The following is a 19,348-nucleotide window of genomic DNA, read 5'->3' as shown; positions in this document are numbered from 1 at the left end:
TTGGGGGAGTGTTTGGGTTGTGTGGTGCCCAGGGGATTGGTCCGCTGTTGCTTAGTGACCTTGGAACATCTGCGGAAGAATGCACTGTGGTGGTTGAGGACAGTGCAGGCAGGTCCGGTGATGGTAAAGTGTTTGAGGGAGTGGTCCAACGAGGTGAGGTACAAGGTGTGGCAATAGCTGATTCTGTTGCTAGATGTGAAAAAGAGGTCCAGCATGTTTCCAGCTTTGTGTGTGGGGTTGGTCACTAGCTACTTGAGGGTGATGTTGAGTCATTCGAGGAGGTCAGTGGAATTGGTGTTGATGGAGTCATCTAGGTGGAAGTTGAGGTCCCCCAGGAAAACATAGTGATCAAATTAGATGGCGAGTGGGGTGATGAATTCAGCGATGGCGTTGCTGATTTGAGTCCATTGTCCTGGAGGTCTGTATGTGAGGGTGTATCTGATGGTGGTGTTATTGTGGGTGTGGAGCTGGACATTAATTATCCATAATATGCATGTTCCGGTCGTCAGTGATGGTGCAGGTGATTGACTCCTTGTGAATGACTGCGATGCTGTCCCAGTGCTTGTTGGTGTGGTCCCTGTGTTTCATCTTGTATCCGGTGGGTGTTGCTGTGGCAATGTCTAGTGTTGATGCTGGGGTGATCCAGGTTTGTTTGATGTAGGTTACATTGGGGTGAGGGTGGAGATGGTGTCCCAGACTTCAGTGGCATGGTTGCAGAGTTATCTGGCATTGAGTAGGATGCATCTGAGTTGATCTGGTGGGGTCTTAGTCGGCGCTGCTGGTGGTATATTTGAGCCTATGATGGTGGTAGGTCCTGGGGGGGAAGTGAAGTGGTAGTGGTGACAGGTGAAAGGTCCTGCTGTGTAGCGGGGAGATGTGAGGAAGCAGTTGTTGTTGTAATTGGGGTCTAGGGTACAAAGATATGTGGCTGAGTACCTGGTGCAGGGTTCCTGCCGCTGGGTGCAGTCAAGGCGCGGACTGGTGCAGACAGGCTTGCCTTTGGTGGACCAGTGGTGAGCCTGCTTCATGCCTCTGCCATTAAATAGTTCAGGGTAGGGCACTGGGGAAGTGGGAGGGCAGGAAAGTGTGGCAACCAGGAGCGCGGGAAGTTCGGGAACCAGGAACACATGGGACTGGGACCCATAGGGCAATGTAGGTGACAAGGCTACTAGGGTTAGAAGACCTTGGTGCTGCCGAGGGGCAGAATCTGGTCAGTGGGCCCTGGCAGGGAGACAAGGTGAGGGCCTGGGCATAGAGCATGGGGTTGGGTAGAGCTGGTCAGGACCTGCTCACTAGAGCCACGCTGCAGTCTCCATTACATAGGTTCGGTGAGTGGGGGAGGAGCACTGGGGAGGCGGAAGGGCGGGAACGTTCGGTAACTAGGAGTGTAGGCAGACTGGGAACCAGGAGCGTGGGGGAGCAGGAACATAGAAAAATGTTTCTGGCAGCGCTAACAGGACTCAGGGACTTAGTCCCCTGTCCTAAAGATTAAAACAAATAATATAAGGGTGCAGGGTAGGAAAACCCTGCCCCCAAACCCTATGGGGGAACCAAGGGGGAAACCCCCACCCCCAGGACCAAATAAGAAACAAATTGGAAAGTTTGCCGCGATTCAACGAGAGTCAAGTGGGATTGTCATGATTCACTCCCTGAGCTCTCATGCCCACCACCATGGGGCTGAATTGTGGGGCTTTCTAGTGCTCTAATTAGCTTCTGGAACTTCCCCTGCATGCCTATCTTGACTTCCAGCCACTTGGATGCTATTTCGAAATTGCCATCAATTCCCAAACCATGCCAGGTTTTGTGCAAGCCAGTCTGCTCATACTTGTAACTCCAATACCTATAATCCCCTCTCATTGCTTCATCTCTACCCCGGCAGGCTGAGGATGGGTGGAGGAATTCAGCCCATCTACAGCTGGCAGCGGTTAGCCTGCTCACAGCTAATGCATGTGATTACTGTGAGCTCTTTTAAGCTCCAGCTCCGTTCAGTCCACCTGTGGTCATTGTAGCTGTGTTCCTGTGAGAGCTTGCTATTCCTATATTTTCCTGAATTCCTGAGCTATAGCTATTCTTTGTTCCTGTGCCTTAGCTATTCATTTATTCCTGAACCAGCACTATTCTAGTGCTTCCTTGAAGCATCTCCTTCTGCATTTACCTTTTCCCAGTCCCTTCTTTTGTTCCAGTTTCTAGTTTGCTGTCTTCCTATTTCCTGCTTTCCTGCTTCTAGTTTATTTGTATGCTTGTTGCTTGCTTTCTGACAAGTGTGTCCCAGTTTCCCTTTCTTTCCTGGTATAGCTCTCCTCTTTGATAGCTCCTTATCTATTGTGGCTGTGTATTTAGTTCTACACCCTTGATGTTACCGCCTTTTGTGTTCCTGTTTGATCACCAGGATCTGTGGGCTCAGCTGACTGCCAAGGTGGTGTTTCTTGTCCACTATGAGTATTGTCTTTGAGTTACTTTTTAACATCACCATAGGTATCAGCTGCACAGGACCTGCCTTTGCATGTATATCCAATATATGGATCCCATCCGCCAATATCTAAATCCCATGGGATGTAATGGGATTTAGATATTAGCTGATGGGATATCCGTCACCGTTTGAAGGAGTAACTTGTCCTCCAATATCTAAATCAGGCCATTAGTACCTTGTACAAAGCTTTTCCCTTTGGATCCCCTTTTTCCTCTGAGACTCAGTGTCATCTTGTGCAGCGCTGTACCAAGTAGTCTGTCTACTTTGTCTTCCTTGCCACCAGTCCTTGCCAGAATCCCCTCACAGGGATTGCAGAAAAATAAATAAAAATAAAATGGTAGTCACCATTTAATAATTTATATGAGTGGGGGTGTCAGTAGGGCTCCCTCCCCTGTCAGTTAGGGCCCAAAGGAACCCATCCCCCAGGGTCATATATACTTAAGGTGTGGAGCCATGTGGCCCCCTCCCTGAGCCATATTAAGTTCCTGGGCACCCCATTCCCTGTGGCCCAATGAAATTGTTTAGGGAAAGGGGAGCGTATTCAGCCCTTGAGGCCCGATCTCCCGGAACCAATGTATTTAATAATTGAAGGATGACCGCACAGCTCCTCTCCCCTCAGCTTAAAAAGGCCTTGGGACTCTATCCCGCAGGGCCTTCCTTTTAACAAAAGGAAGGGGACCAGGTGGCTCCCCTCCCTGAGCCCATCTCTTGGGAGCCGCTCACCTGCTATGCCCCGGAGAGCCCACCACCAGGACACAGTGGTTTCCCTGCCTGCACTGACACATGCAGGGAAAGGTGTTGGCTCCAGTCTGGTGGGAGCACTTTCAAATCGCCCGCCAAATAGGAGCAAATACAAGGGGCCTGATTTAGGCCCGGCGAATGGAATACTCCGTCACCAATGTGACGGATATCCCGCCCACCATTTTACGGTCACCTTACATACATTGGGATTGTAATACAGCGGACAGGATGTCTGCCACATCTAATTCAGTCCTAAAGGCTGTTCCCATTGAGCAGGAGCTTTAAAAATGCTCCCGCCAGATGGAAGCAGTCTTGAGATCTGTTTCCCTGCCCACAATGATGTGAGCAGGAAAACAGAACAACAGATTGCTCCCGCCTGGAGGAAACAACATAAATAGCTGCTTCCTCTGGGCGGGAGCAGTGCCAGCTCCCGCACTGTGCTGGGAGTCAGCTGGGGCCACGGATCACTTAGGACCACCCCCGAAGGCACCCAACTTTGTGCTTGGTGGGTGCACTGGGCGGGTACCAGGACATCCACTATTAAATGATGCAGGCCCTACGGGATGGGTTCCTTAGGGCCAAAATAGGCTCGGGGGGTAATGTGGCCCCATTTTTAAAACAAGCATGGCATCAGGGATGGGATGCCTGGGGCATGAGAAGGCCTGGGGAAGGGGGCCATGCAGCCCTTTCCCCCTTTTTATTATAATTCACCTCAGGGGGTGAGTTACCCTTTTCCTTTCAAGTTATTTGACTTTTCTGGGATCACTGACAGAATATCAAAACCAACAAAACCACAAATATCATGTTAAAAATATAATTTACAAATATATTGTGTCCCTATCCTTATAATGGTAAGTACAAAAATATTGAAAGAAAATATCGTTTCACACTAATATCACTAAACAACATACAGAAATATGGTTTCTTAATATATATATTAGTAGTACATTTTAAATATTTTGATATAACCCATTAATATAATGTTAATTAAATAAATCTCACTAATATGTAATACTGTATAAATATATAGTTTATAAAGAGGCATACCTATATATGTGTGTGTATTTTTATACATATGTACATGTATATAGTGTAATACAATTATTAAAAATACATATTTTACATTATAATATTTTTTTTGTTTCTTTAAATTTACTAAAAGTATATATATATATATATATATATATATATATATATGCTTGCCAAAATGTGTTATGGAGGATATGTTACAATAAACGAGGAGAAAAGGAAATGGCGCCTGTACCCAGTTGTTTTGGTTGGAGAGACAGGCGTCAAGAAAAATATAACCAAATAGTATGAAATTTAAATTATAAACAAATATTTATAATACATATATTTAAACAATATTAGGAAATGTAGAAAAATAGATATACTATTCCCACTCCAGGTTATGCAACAGTAGAGGAAGTGTAGGACTTAATATATTATTCCCACTCTGAACAGCACAACAGTAGGGAAAGCATTTGATTTCGAAGGAGTTAGATTTACTATTCTCACCCCAATCTGAGCAACATTAGATAAAATACTTCACTTCAAACACATTACTTATTTAAACAACCCTATTAATTTTAGAAAAAATACCAAACTCTTAACATGAACATTATTACTTAATATCATATATCAAAGCAACTATTAACCAATTTACAAAATTCATAAGCAATGTAATCGTTCATTTTCAATTAACCCCTTCGCTGCCAGGTCTTTTCCCCCTCAGGTGCAAAGCCTTTTTTTGGCTATTTGTGGCAGTTCGCGCTTAGGCCCTCGTAACGTGTTGTCCACATAAGCTACCCATGCCAAATTTGTGTCATTTTTTTCCAACATCCTAGGGATTCTAGAGGTACCCAGAGTTTGTGGGTTCCCCAGGAGGAGACCAAAAAAGTTGCCTAAATGCAGCAAAGATTTCGTTTTTTGTTTTTAAAAAGGGAAAAGGGTTGCAGAAGAAGGCTTGTGGTTTTTTTCCCTGAAAATGGCATCAACAAAGGGTTTGCAGTGCTAAAATCACCATCTTCCCAGATTTTAGGAACAGGCAGACTTGAATCAGAAAACCACATTTTTCAACACAAATTTGGCATTTTACTGGGGCATAGCCCATTTTTCCTATATTTTGTGCTTTTAGCCTGCTTCCAGTTAGTGACAGAAATGGGTGTGAAATGAATGCTAGATCCCCGAAATCTAAACATTTCTGAAAAGTAGACGGAATTCTAAATTCAGCAAGAGGTCATTTGTGTACATCCTACAAGGTTTTGCTACAGAAAATACCAGCTGAAATAAAAAAATATTGAAATTGAGGAAAAAAACAGCCATTTTTCTCCACGCTTTACTCTGTAACTTTTTTCTGTGATGTCAGAGTTTTGAAAGCAATATACCTTAACATCTGCAGGACTCTTCTGGTTGCGGGGATATATAGGGCTCATAGGTTCATCAAGAACCCTAGGCGCCCAGAGCCAATAAATTAGCTGTACCTTGCAATGGGTTTTCATTGTATACCGGGTATACAGCAATTCATTTGCTGAAATATAAAGAGTGAAAAATAGGTATCAAGAAAACCTTTGTATTTCCAAAATGGGCACAAAATAAGGTGTTGAGAAGTAGTGGTTATTTGCACATCTCTGAATTCCCGGATCCCCATATTAGCATCTGAATTACAGTTCATTTTTCAAATAGCTGTCTTTTTTGCACACTGTCTCACATTTGGAAGAAAAAATCTAGAGAAAGACAAGGGGCAATAACATTTCCATTCTGTGTTCCCCAAAGTCTCCCGATAAAAATGGTACCTCACTTGTGTGAGTAGACCTAGTGCCTGTGACAGAAAACGCAACATGTACACATCACATTTTTACATTGAAATCTGACATGTTTTTTGCAAAGTGCCTACCTGTGGATTTTGTCCTGTAGCTGAGCCGGCACCTTGGGAAACCTACCAAACCTATGCCTTTTTTTAAACTAGACACCTACGGGAATCCAGGATGGGGAGACTTGCGGGGCTCTGACCAGGTTCTGTTACCCACAATCCTTTGCAAACCTCAAAATTGGGCCAAAAAACACAATTTCCTCACATTTCGGTGACAGAAAGTTCTGGAATCTGAGAGGAGCCACAAATTTCCTTCCACCCAGCATTCCCCCAAGTCTCTCAATAAAAATGGTACCTCACTTGTGTGGGTAAGCCTAGTGCCCGCGACAGGAAATGCCCCAAAAGACACAGTGGACACATCACATTTTCCCAAACAAAACAGAGCTGTTTTTTACAAATGCCTAGCTGTGGATTTTGTCCTCTAGCTCAGCCGGCACCTAAGTAAACCTACCAAACCTGTGTATTTTTTAAAACTAGACACTTAGGGAAAACCAGGATGGGGTGACTTGTGGGGTTCTCAACAGGTTCTGTTACCCACAATCCTTTGCAAACCTCAAAATTGGGCCAAAAAAACACCTTTTCCTCACATTTCGGTGACAGAAAGTTCTGGAATCTGAGAGGAGCCAAGAATTTCCTTCCACCCAGTGTTCCCTAAGTTTCCCGATAAAAATGCTACCTCACTTGTGTGGGTAGACCTAGTGCCCGACAGAAAATGCCCCAAAACACAATGTGGACACATCACATTTTTCCAAAGAAAACAGAACTGTTTTTGCAAAGTGCCTAGCTGTGGATTTTGGCCTCTAGCTCAGCCGGCACCTAGGGAAACCTACCAAACCTTGTGCATTTTTGAAAGCTAGACACCTAGGGGAATTCAAGATGGGGTGACTTGTGGGGCTCTCGCCAGATTCTGTTACCTAGAATCCTTTCCAATACTCAAAATTTGACAAAGAAATACTTTTTCCTCATATTTCTGTGACAGAAAGTTCTAGAATCTAAGAGGAGCCACACATTTCCTTCCACCCACATTTCCCCAAGTCTCCTGATAAAAATGGAACCTCACTTGTGTGGGTAGGCCTAGTGCCTCAAAAGGAAATGATCCCAAATCACTATATGGACACATCAAAATTATCAAATACAAAACTACCTGTTTTTGCAGGGGGCACCTGGTTTTAATTTCCTACCACCTAACGTTCCCCTCAGTCTCCCGGTAAAAATGATACCTCACTTGTGTAGGCGGGCCAAGTGCCTGTGACAGGGAAGAGCCAAAAACATGTCGAAATTGAGGGCGAACCAAAGCGGGTCTAAAAGGGCAGCTTGAAAACAAACATTTTTAGGCTGACAAGTGGGGCCGAATTTTTATCAGGATAGATGCGACAATGCTGGGTGGCAGGAATTTTGTGGATTCCTGCAGATTCTGGAAGGTTCCATCTAAAAAATGTGGAAAAATGAGTGATTTCCAGCAACGTTGGAGGTTTGCAGGGCATTAGTAGTAAGAAAATAGTGCGGGGTGCATGTGAAGCACACCACTCTGGACTCACCCAGATGTTTAGTTTTCAGATGTGTCTAGGTTTTGTGGATTTTTCTTCATGGCGTGTCCCAAAGACCATAAAGTGCAGCCCTCACCATCCTAAGTGGGACGATTTTAAGAGTTAGACAAGCTCTCATGGACCAAATGTAAAACCAAAAACCAAAATAATCAAATGTCCTCTTGCTTGCCGTGCGATAAGATGTTTTAGTGTGCAGGAGAGAGCTGAAAGACTGTTAACCCCTTCAGCTGGGGTGGGGGCATAACCATGCCAATACTGGTTGGTAGCCACCACCCCACTATTTTTAAAAACATTTTTTTAATTCCCTGGCATCTAGCAGGCCTTCTGGCCCCGGGGGAGTGTATCGGGGGTAATTGCCCCATCTGCCCACTGGTGGGCAGAACAACTCTGGCCCCATTTATTTGGGTTGGGGAAATGGCCATACCCCCACTCTCTTTTTTTGGAAAAAACATCTTCCCTGGTCTCTGGTGGGATTTCTTCCATCCTTGGGGGCAGATGGGCCTTCCAAAAATAGACCGATCTGCCCACTAGGGGGGCAGATATGGTCAGCAGTAATGTGCCCCCATGGGGAGAGACCCTTGCTCAAGGGGCTGCCCCCCAGACAAAACACACACATACACACTCACCAATCCCTATTGTCTAGTGGTTTCTGCCCCCCACTTAGGGGTAGATCGTCCTAATAAAAATAGGCCGATCTGCCCCAAGGGGGGCAGAATTGGCCTAAAATAAATTTGCCCCCCAGGGGAATGACCCTTGCCTAAGAGGCCGCTCCCCTTGCGTGAAGTTGATGCAAAATAATAAAAATCCCGGGTGTCTAGTGGTTTCTGCCCCCCTTGGGGGCAGATTGGCCTAATATAAATAGGCCCATCTGCCCCCAGGAGGGGTTGAAATGGCCTAAAGTAAAATAGTCCACCAGGGGAGTGACCCTTGCCTAAGGGGTCGCTCCCCACGTCTAAAAAAATTAACCCTGATGCCTAGAGGTTTCTGCCCCCCCCCCCGGGGGCAGATTAGCCTAATAAAAATAGGATGATCTGCTCCCAAGGGGGCAGAAATGGCCTAAAGTTAATTTTGCCCCAAGGGAGCGACCCTTGCCTAAAGGGGCGCTCCCTACATCTAAAAAAATAAAACAAACAAAAAAAGAAAATTATCCCTGGTGTCTAGAGGCTTCTGCCCCCCCTGTGGGCAGATCTGCCTAATTAGAATAGGCTGATGCCCCCAGGGGAGGCGGGCAGAAAAGGCCTAAAAATAATTTGCCCCCCTGAGGAGCGGCCCTTGCCCAAGAGGCCACTCCTCTTATGCATTTATAAAAAAAAATTAAAATGGTGTCTAGTGGGCATTTCTGCTGCCGGATCGTATCGCAATCGGGCACCAGAAATGCTGAGAGAGACATCAAAGGAAAGGAAAGGCCTTTCCTTTCCTTTGATCCCTCTCTCGCCCTTTGCATTTCTCCTCTGATCCGCGCTGGAAGCTCAGGGACAGCCTCTGATAAGGTCAGCGCGCGATCGCACGCTGACGTCTTCAGACGCTACAGGGTGGCCCGGAGGGGCGGGTGTGGAAGGGGAAGCGATTCCCCTTCCATCCCTGCCCATGGGAGGGGGAGTGAGGCCATCGGGGGGAGCGCTAGGGCCCAAAATCAGGATGTAGCGGTTACAGTCTCTGCACCCGAGAGGTGCAAACAAGGACGTAACCATTACGCCCTGGGCACCCGAGGGGTTAAAACATAATGGTTATTTAATTATTACTTAATGAACTTGCCACTCTAAACCCCTACAAACTAAGCAACCCATACCTCAAACATAACTAAAATAAATGAGTATAATGCAATTTATATACTTGATAACTTGATAATCAATTACATAAATAATTATCAGTTAATAATTAATTGTTAATTATTACATTAACTTCCCACCCTAGGACCCTACAAACCTAGCATCCCATACCTAAAATATAGCTAAAATATCAAATGATTACACAATTTCCGTAATTATTAATTCAATATTTAATTATGGATTAATAATTATAATAGTTTTCATTATTACTTAATTAACTTGCCACCTTATACTTCTAATACCTAGCAACCCACAGCTAAAACATATTAAAATAATTAAACACAATAATTTTTACAACTAAATTGAAAACAATGTTTACAACAATTATATTATTATCAACTATATTACTTACCTAAAAATGATATTCTTGACAATGAGGTTTCTGCATCACAATATTTTTGTATCACAAGTGTTTTTTTAATGATATTTCCACCTCTCAATATTCACAACTCAATATGTTGTCCACATACCCTTTTCTCTCTGTAATAAGTATCACAACTAATTTCCCCTTCAATGATCTTTCTTTCACTTCCCTTTCTAGCTGCAGAGGTATATATGCACATATTACTTATGTATGCATGTATATATAAATGTATGTGGTAGTTATATGGAATGAACGTGGCAGTGGAGCTCGGTCAAAGTCAAAGGCAAAGATTAGATGAATGAAGGATAGCGAGGTTCTGAGAGCAAAAATGATGGTTACTGCTTCGTGATTTAGTATTCTTTAATGAGGCGTGTCTTCAGTTAATTTCTAAACTGAAGTATGGTTGGAGTAGGCCTGATGGACACTGAAACGTCTTTCGAGATCCAAGGTGCATAGCGGAGAAGGTGTTGCTCTGATTCTTTCCTTTTTGCACTTGTTTCCAGTCTAATGCTGTACTAGCTGTGGGTGTTTAGGAGCCAGTGAATGTGGAATGTGTTTTGGGCTGATAGGCAAGTGTGATGGTGGTGAAGCAATGTAGATGATGCAGCTGGTTTTGAATAGGGTGCACGAGGAGAGACAATGGATTTCCAGCAGGATACTGTTGTCATATTTCTTCAGGCCGTTGATAAATTCTGCTGTGACATGTAGGTGGCTGTTCTGGGGATCAGTATGGTGCCGGGAAGGCAGGGAGGAGTGAGTTGCAACCATCCAGATTCCAGAGGTTGAGGGCATGCCCAGCAATTATGAAGTCACTTATGAAGTCACTTTTTGGAAGGAATGGATTCAATCTATTTAGTAGTGGGTGGTGGCCATCTTGGTTTTCTCTGCAATATGTTCCCTGAGAGTAAGATCAATGTTCAGGGTGATTTTGAGTGGCTTGCAGTTAGGTGAAAGGAGGGTTCAAATCAGTCAATGTTCATGTCATTGAGCTAGAGTTGAAGTAGTTGTTGTTCTTGATGATTAGCAGTAATGCTATCAGGTAAGTGCTGTACATCCAGGACTGAAAGAGGTGCAAGCAGTGTTTGAAGCATTGGATGTCTGGAATGGAGAAGACTTTCAAGTACAGTTGTGTGTCATTTGTGTACTGGTGAATTGTGAGTACTGTTCAAAAGGACTTCACACAGAGGCTGAAGATGACAGGGGATGAGCTGTGTGGGTCTCTACAGGTGAGAGGGATTTTCTGGGACCTGTCACTGCCCTTGTGAATTAACTGTTTTCATTTAGATATGTAGGAAAAGAATGCATAAAGAATAGTGCCAGTGAATCCCATTTTGAACGTTATGCACTGGATGAGTTTGTGATGATTGATGGTATCGAAGACAGCTGAGAGGTAGAGCAATATCAGGAGGCAGGGGCCATGTCTGTGTTCAGGAGAGATATAAATGAAAATTGTGAAATTTAGTGGAAATTTTGCAAAATTCGGTGAAATTTCACACAATTCATTTTGCGCTCTGTGACGAGAAAGGCATACGATCTTACATATGAGCATGGGAACTAGTTTGAGGAGAAAATGTCTACAACACAATAGGTTTTGCTCAAAACAGTCTTTTGTTGAAAATATTTGTGCAAAATTTCACAACTGAAAAATCAATAGAATTTCACAAATTCTGTGTCATAAATTTTTGAGTATTCCTTTCCCATTCCTCCGGAGATAATAACTTACTTATGTTAATTTCCAACAGTATCCAGGATTTGAATTGGCCAACAAATAGCAAATACCAACAAATTCACAGGTTTGTGGGCGTGCACAAACTTTTGAGGCATCCCTGCTTGGAACACCCAATCTCCACCACTGGTATCAGGTTTACACCATATTGAGGTAATATTACTTGTGAGTAAATAGACTTGTGAGTATAAATTTGCATCTTTTGAATGCAAAAAGCAATTTGCAGCCATAAATTATACCATTTTCACTGGTAGTTTAAATTTATACATGCAAATGGCTTTACCATTGAGCTCATACCTACTGAACTTTAAAATACTTCAGCTAAATAACCACTACCACTAGAACGATTAAATACCCATACTAATATTCATGATCCCACTTCTTTTCCTGGTGTTGGAAATTTACCTTTTCTGCAGGGTCACCCCAAAATTTTGGCTGGCTTTAGAATTCTATGCACTTTACCCCTGCTTACAAGTGGTAACGTACTTGTTCTCCCCCTTCAAATATGAAAGGATTGGTCTACTCCTGATTGAATATTTACCTTACCTATAAGTCCCTAGTATATGGTAACCATAGTATACCTAGGACCTGTACGTTACATGCCACCAGTGGGATGCAGCACTCATTATGCCTCCCACTGCAGTGACAATGCAAACATGATGCTGGCCTGCCACTAATACCCTTGCTGGGCAGGTTTAAACTGCAAAATCAGCATAGAAGCTATTTTCATTGTTTCAAGGCTGTCTGGTTCCATCTGTAAATGCTGAATATAATGCCAACTTCGGATTGGTAACACCTAGAGAAATATTTCAAGGCCTCTTTTTAATAGTTAAACAAAATCCAGTTTAATGATAAAGTCGAATCTTGTCCAGCCACTATAGAAAAGGTACTTTAGTGAAGTTACCTTTTGCCTGTGTAAAGCCTTTCATTTCAGTAAGTATTCAATTGTCACCTGACAGCTTCATGGCTCCGCTGCATTAGGTAAAGTACTCCCATGACAGGGACAATGGGTGTTAGACCTGACAGCCTTAGGGTGATCTTTCCCCAACTTTTTGCCTGGCTCCCTCTATTTTTCTGATCTAGTTTTTGCTGATTTTATGACTCTGCGCAACTTACCACTGCTGTCCAGTGCTAAAGTGCTTGCGCTCTCTCCCCTAAACATGGTAACATTGGCTCCTACTCAATTGGCATATTTAATTTACCTATACGTCCCTAGTAAAGTGCACTATATGTGCCATGGGCCTGTAAATTAAGTGATTCTAATGGGCCTGCAGCACTGATTGTGCCACCCAAATAAGTAGCTCCATAACCACGTCACAGGCCTGCCATTGCAAGGCCTGTGTGTGCAGTTTCACTGCCACTTCGACTTGGCATTTAAACCTACTTGTAGAGGCTTAAACTCCTTTTATTACACATATGTTACCCACCCCTAAGGTAGGCCCTAGGTAAACTATAGGGCAGGGTGCTATGTAAGTAAAAGGCAGGACATGTACTTGCAAGTTTTACATGTCCTGGTAGTGAAAAACTATGAAAGTTGTTTTTACTTTAGTGAAGCCTGCTCCTCCTATAGGCCAGCATTGGAAATTACTTTATATATGTTTAAGTGTTATTTTTTTTATCTCATAGTGGTGGTATTGCTGTAATTGATATAATTGGAATCATAGTGAGAAATCCTGCTTATTGGTGAAGTTGGATTTAACATTACTACTGCAGAAAATCCACTTTTAGTAAGTAGGTATATCTCTGCATTTACTGCTCTCTGTTCACTACAGCCTGCCTCCAATCCATGTCTGGTCTGGGCTGATTGACAGCTCCCCTTGTGTATTTCCCCCAGACAGCCATAAACACAGGATACACAGCTGCATCTGCATTCATCTGCAAACTGATGGGTCTTCCTGCGCAGGAAGGGTGTAGGGGCTCTCACTTACATTTCAAAGGCTTTTGGCCTGACCTCACACAAAGCATTGATCACCCCCTACAGATCTCCTGGCAGACAGGACCAGGTTGAAAGGGGAACTCGTGCACTTCAAAACCACTCTTTGAAGTCTCCTGCACTTCAAAGGCACATTTGGGTATATATACTGTGTCTGTGAACTAAAATCAGACTCTTCTGGACCTACAACTGGACTAAGTCAGAAGGACTGCTTTTCTGAAAGGACTGCTCTTCTGCTTGTTGTCCTGCTGCCTGCTCCTCCCTGACTCTGCTGGAAGGACCCTGCCTTCCCCCACAAGTGATCCCCAATGGCTTCAACTGAGCTTGCCTCCTGTTAAGACGTCTCAGGGCCATCAAAGACTTCACCAGAGAGAGAAAATCCACTGTGTCGGAAAATCAACGCGCCTGCAAAATTCAATGCAGTGCCTGTCTCGTGGCTGAAAAATCACTGCATCGCCTACCGGATCAACGCAGCACCTGTTTCATCCTCCCAGCTCTTTTTGGATTTTCCACGCAACATCCCTGAGCATCAAAATATCCCTGCACTGCAGTAAGGAACCAGAGCTACTCACCCAGAAATCGATGCATCACTTTGCCTGTGAGAAAAGAATCAACGCATCACCTCTGCCGTGCCAGAAAAATCAATGCATCACTTTATTTTACAATTCATCACTTCCTATGCAGCCCTCTGGGTCATTATTTGTGACGCATCCCAGGTACTTGGTGTTAAAAAGATACAACAACTGATTCTTATGGATTAAGACTCATCTAAACCTTTGAAAAGTGATATCTTGACTGGTGCACATTGGATTTTTGTTGCGTTGGTCTTATTTGTTTTCATGATCTATTTTCCTAAACTGGTGTGGAGTACTTTTTGTGGTGTTTTCACTGTGTTACTGTATGAGGTATTGCACAAATACTTTACACATTGTCTTCTAAGTTAAACCTGCCTGCTCTGTGCTAAGCTACCGGGGGGTGGTGAGCACAGGATAATTTAGGTTGTGTTGTGACTTACCCTGACTAGGATTGTGGTCCCTACTTGGACAGGGTGTATACCTCTGCCAATTAAAGACCCAATTTCTAACAATGGGTTTTGGGTCTAGGGGAAATGTTGTCTTCCCCTTGATAAGATGTCCTGGGGGCTGTGCCCAGACCACGGGTGCATTTCAAAGGGCCACCGCTGTCACAGCCAGATGTAGCTCATACCTGGGCCTGCATCTCCCTTTATCCTTCTAGTGAATCAGGCACCAGTCCCAGTTGGGTTAGGGCTGTGGACATCCTCTTTGATATTAGACTGTCAATCATCCATGAATGTCACATCCTGCTTGACAGGTTTGCTGGGAAACAGATTGATACATTTCAGTGTATCTACTGTCTGGTTGCTTTCAGCTCACCTTTGTCCACCAGACATCTGTTTCTGAGCTTGTTGGGGATAGAGGGACTGCCTAAAATGGGATTTTAGTGTAAGATGTGGGAGGAGACTGGGATTATCACAGTACACTCCCCACACACACCGCAGAGCCAAGGTTTAGTGTGGTAAAGGCTTCCAATAGCTTGAAAATTTCCAAAGTCGTTATTGGTAGCCCTGGAAACCTTATCACACTGGTTACAGTGTCCCCAGGGATCATTCCCACTCTAAGCTTGTGCAAGGAATAAATGTGCCATCTCTAGGCGGGTGCATTCAGAACACTCCTGAACTTGTGGAAGACCAGAAGACGGCTAAATCTGCTGTTTGAGACCTGAGAAGAGCCCTAAATGAGTAAATCGGCTCTCCCTCCTTTACCCAAGACAATGAAGTGGGGTCCAAGGGTGATACGGCTGACCTCCTGTTCAAGCTACAAGGATACAACCAGTCCTAAGAGGCCTTTTCTGTATTGCTCAGCTGATCATTGACAACTGGGCCTAGACTGGACTCTGCTTGCCACCCTGTGAGTGTCTAAGTTTCTCCCCTGAGATCCTGGGAGGCTTTAGAAGTGTACTGCTGTGGTGGATTGAGACTCAAAGGACTAAAGTCAGAAGGTAACATTTTTTACCAGGGTGAACCTTGTCAGTGTATTTGAGCTATGCTCTATCACAGTCAGCATCAAATTGCAGCTGTGTCCTGTTCTCTACGGACAATTGGCACTTTGGGCTTCTTGGTGCTATTTTTACTTAGAACTTTAAAAATTCATATCTCTCGTTCCCTTTATTGGACATTTGTCACTTTGGTGTCATTTTATTTATTACATTTTACTCTATTTTCCTAATTCACTTTGGGATTTTTATTATTTTGCTTTTCAACTTTGTTATTGTTTTAGTACTGTATAAATACTTTCACATTACCTCTAAGTTAAGCCTGACTGTACTGTGCAATACCTACCAGAGGGTTGAGTTCAGGTTTATTTTGTGACTTTAGTGGCTCACCCTGACAAGAATTGTGAATATTACTTGAGGTGGGAATTTACCCCCCACATCTAAGTGAGAACCTTGTCATTCCAGTTCTGAGTTATAAAGCAGCTTGGGTTTTACTCATTTGTCACTGAGCACCTGGCAAATGGCCAGTGGTAAACAGAATTCTACATATATAAAAGCAAGGCCAGACTGGCCATACCAGGCATCAGGCATTTTCCAGGGAAACTGGAAGGGTGGAGGGGGACAATTTTGTTCCTGGGGGGCTGGTGTTTATATCAGTGCAGCAGTTTTCAAAGGACCACTTCAGAGTTCTTTGTATATCCAACAGTTTTCAAGCAACAATAAAAGTGCCAAGATATCTCTGCTGATTAACATACCCCCTGGAGAGAGATCGGGGTTTTGTCTAGTGGCAGTTTTTACTCATCTCATGTAGTGCAGAGGGTTAATATGGCTGCTGCAAAGAACGTGTACTATGCATATTACAGAACAGTATTTCATGTGCATAGATCGTGGTACACTGCTTTTGTCATAGAGATTCTAAAGTTACTGTGCAGTTCATAAATTACAAACATAATCTAGCACAGTGAGGTATGCTCTTCCATCATAGAGCAGCATACAGTTTGCATGGTACAGGTTAGAATGTTATGTTTTCCCCAATCTTTGACTTTAAATTTTGCTAAAAAGGGTTTGTTTGGGTAGAAATAAATTGTTATTAGTTCAGTCAACCCGAACCACTGTGTTACGTTCTGAATCCTGACTTTATGCTTCCCCAAAACAAAACTTCTTTAAAAATGCCTACCAGTATGGCTGCCATGTGAATAGCCCCCTTTGTCCTGTGTAACATTTTCTGTACACTGATTTACACGTGTGGTTCATTGTTTCTGTATGTGTGTGTGATGTAAAGTGCTCCAACACATTACACTGGTAAGAAAGGCACGTAAGATAAAACGAAGTACATGTAAGAGAGGGGCGATGAAGAAATGAGAGGCACTGTTAGAGGGTGATGGTGAGGGTATCATTGAAAAGCCGCTATAAATATTGCCTATCCCAATGCACTGTAAGGTCATTTACTATGGTTTAAAAACAAATTCAATTGGAGATAGACCCAGATCCTCCAGCGGCAGATCTTTTTCTTACCTCGCTGCCAAGACCTGAAACACCCTCCCATCTGACCTAAGACAGATCCAGGACTTGCTCACCTTCAGAAGACACCTCAAGACCTGGCTCTTTGAGCAGTAGCAGCACCCCCCTCACCCCTCCTCAGCGCCTTGAAACCCTCACGGGTATGTAGAGCGCTTTATAAATAGATTGATTGATTGATTGACATATAATGAAAAAATGTGTTGTAGAATGCACTGTTTTGACATTTTTTCAAAATTTTGCAGGGAAGGAGAACGCCCTCAAGACCCATTGTAGTGGTCAGGCTCGCTGGTTATCTACCCTATGAGGCCTGGTCTGACAAAATTTGCCAGGGATGCTTCGGGTTCCCAGTCCGCCCTGTATATAAGTACATTTTCTATACAGCACAGGAGTCTGCTCAGGTGCACACTACTGATCAACATGAACCCTACAAAGGGATTGAAAGCTTCACCTCTGAAACAAAAAAGAAGAAAATCCAAACACCCATTATCTACAAAGGAAACGTAAAAGCTGTTGGTTCGCGTCTGTAGACCCATCAGTACCAAACTGTTGGTCTGTTTAACTGAAATGATTTTTCAGTCAAATGGAATGTATTGCTGCTGTCCTAAAAGTATAAAAGAAAAAGGCAAGCATGTGGAGCAAATACTTGGCTATTTATACAGCTGCGGGCTAATGATCTCCCTCGCCAACAGTTGCAAGATGCACGTGACTACAGGGGATTAGCTGCTCTGTACAGAAAGGCACAGGTGCGTGGCATTCGTAACATTCCTTTCAAAGCAGAGATGCCCAACGCTAGTTCAGTGGGGCAAATCCATGCCTAATTTGCATACAATTAGTCTAGATGGGAAGGATTAACTCTGTGGTTGTCCTGAGGAAAAGGCACAGCTTTCGTCCTCATGGACCAACACCTCTTAACAAGCTTTAGCAAAGCCAGTAGGTCTCGCAATTGGCACCTATTGGCTTTGTCAATTGGTTTTAACGATGCTGTACAGATTTGTTAGAGAAAAATAAGTAAAACGCCTATGACGTGGCCACCGCATCATTTTGTAGGCGCACTCACCACGCAAAATAAACTTGCGGACACTTTTTTTTATCATTTTCATATTGTTGCGCTATTTGCTGTATAAATTATATGCTGTACATTCACTTTACCTTCTCACTGAAATTACCATTAGACCTTTTTCCTGAGTATAAAATAATACAATGATATATTTCTTATCCTATATTGGTATAAAATAATTGTTCAGATGATGCTGTGGAAAACAAGCACGGGCAAAGCAAGTAATCCTCGCCTTGGGAGGGGGTATCAAAGAGAGCACTCGAGGGAGAGATAGGACATACAGCAGCACTGCAACATACATGCCGACGGAGAGCTGAAAGTAAAATACAAAAAGAGTCCTCTCAAGTAAGCAGAGGAAGGTTACAACTCGTCCAAGCGGAAAGCTGGGACCCAAATACTCCTGGGTGGAGCAAATACAATAATAAGGAGGAAAGTTATTAAATCAGGGGCACACAACTGAGACATATAAGCAACAAAGCCAGTCAGTTGTAAGCAAGGGGTTGATCCAAAGCTCACTCCATGTATATTGGAAAAAATCGATCTGCCTACAGAGAGCAAAGGCTGCCGGTAGGTGAGACCTAAAAAATGAATCGCTGTGATGTGTGTGAAAGCAAAAACATTATTCACTTTTATCACTCACATGTATACGTAACATCTATTTAGGAAGTCGATGAGGGACATTCAAAGACATTTCCATCATTTGTATATTAGCACCAAAGAGCAGCATGTTTTCAGGTACTGAAACATCTTGTTCACAAATGAAGGCACTTTCACAACTGACCTTGAAATGTACATCTGAGCTGATCCTCTGTGAGGAAGTGACAGGTGAATGAGTAATTCACACCAGAGCAGTCCCATCCAACAAGTGATTTTCAATTGATTTTCAAATGCTCCTATATTCCAGTGTCATGCTGATTCCTGTAGCCATCTCAGCAAAAGAACCTAGGGCTTCTCCCATGCAAGACTTAGTTTGAGGGGTGTATGTGTTCATTTATTCATGTAACGTTTTTATATAGCGCCTACAAGCCCAAAGAGCAACACAGAGCTTTACAAAAGACTGTGTGCAGGAAGTGACAAAGTCCATGACAAGAACAATATGAAATGTAGAGTATACCAAAAACTGAAAACTGATATGCAATGGTAGGAGTTACCAAAAACCAGACTCACATTACTATATGTGCATAAGTTAAAATAACTAAAAATATATGAATGGTCTGCTCTCAAAATCTGGCAAACTGACGGCTATGATTATTTTGTACCACATGCAAAATAAAG

General features: G+C 43.3%; 1 protein-coding gene across 4 annotated transcripts in view; it reads right to left on the bottom strand.

The window, feature by feature from the left end:
• Positions 1–19,348, bottom strand: part of FILIP1 (filamin A interacting protein 1) — a 602,420-nt gene that overhangs the window by 495,448 nt on the left and 87,624 nt on the right. The window lies entirely within an intron of this gene.

This window comes from Pleurodeles waltl, chromosome 5 (genome assembly GCF_031143425.1).
Source record: "Pleurodeles waltl isolate 20211129_DDA chromosome 5, aPleWal1.hap1.20221129, whole genome shotgun sequence".
NCBI lineage: Eukaryota > Metazoa > Chordata > Amphibia > Caudata > Salamandridae > Pleurodeles > Pleurodeles waltl.
Note: the sequence above shows the minus strand (reverse complement) of the source record. Positions and strands in the feature narration are given on the sequence as shown.